Here is a 516-nt window from a genome sequence, read left to right as displayed (position 1 = left end):
CCAGCAGTGGAGAAGGGTTCCTTTTTCCCCATAGCCTCTCCAACATTTGTTGTTGGGTGATTTCTTCATGATAGACATTCTTTCTGGAGTGAGATGATATCTCAATGTGGTTTTAATCTGCATTGCACGAATGGCTAGCAATGTGGAGCATTTTTTCATATATTTATTCACTTGTTTAATTTCTTCCTCTGCGAAGCATGTGTTCATGTTGGATGCCCATTTCTGGATAGGGTCTTTAAATTTTGGGGCCCTGGTATTTTTTAGTACTTTATAGATTCTAGAGAGCAGAACATTGTCTGAGTACTTATTTGTCATGAATTTTTCCAAATTTATCAGTTCCCTTTTCACTTTATTGGTAATTTCTTTTGACTTGAAGAAACTTCACAGTAACAGCAGATCCCAGTTTTTAAGTCTTTCAACTGTTACCCGTGCGATTTGATTTCTGTCAATGAACTCTTTGCCTACCCCTATGTCTTCAAGAGTTCCACCTACTTTCTCTTCCAGGAGATTTAGTGT

This window comes from Octodon degus, unplaced genomic scaffold (genome assembly GCF_000260255.1).
Source record: "Octodon degus isolate 3935 unplaced genomic scaffold, OctDeg1.0 scaffold00103, whole genome shotgun sequence".
In the NCBI taxonomy this organism is placed as follows: Eukaryota; Metazoa; Chordata; class Mammalia; order Rodentia; family Octodontidae; genus Octodon; species Octodon degus.
The sequence above is the reverse complement of the archived record's forward strand: the minus strand, read 5'-3'. Positions refer to the sequence as shown.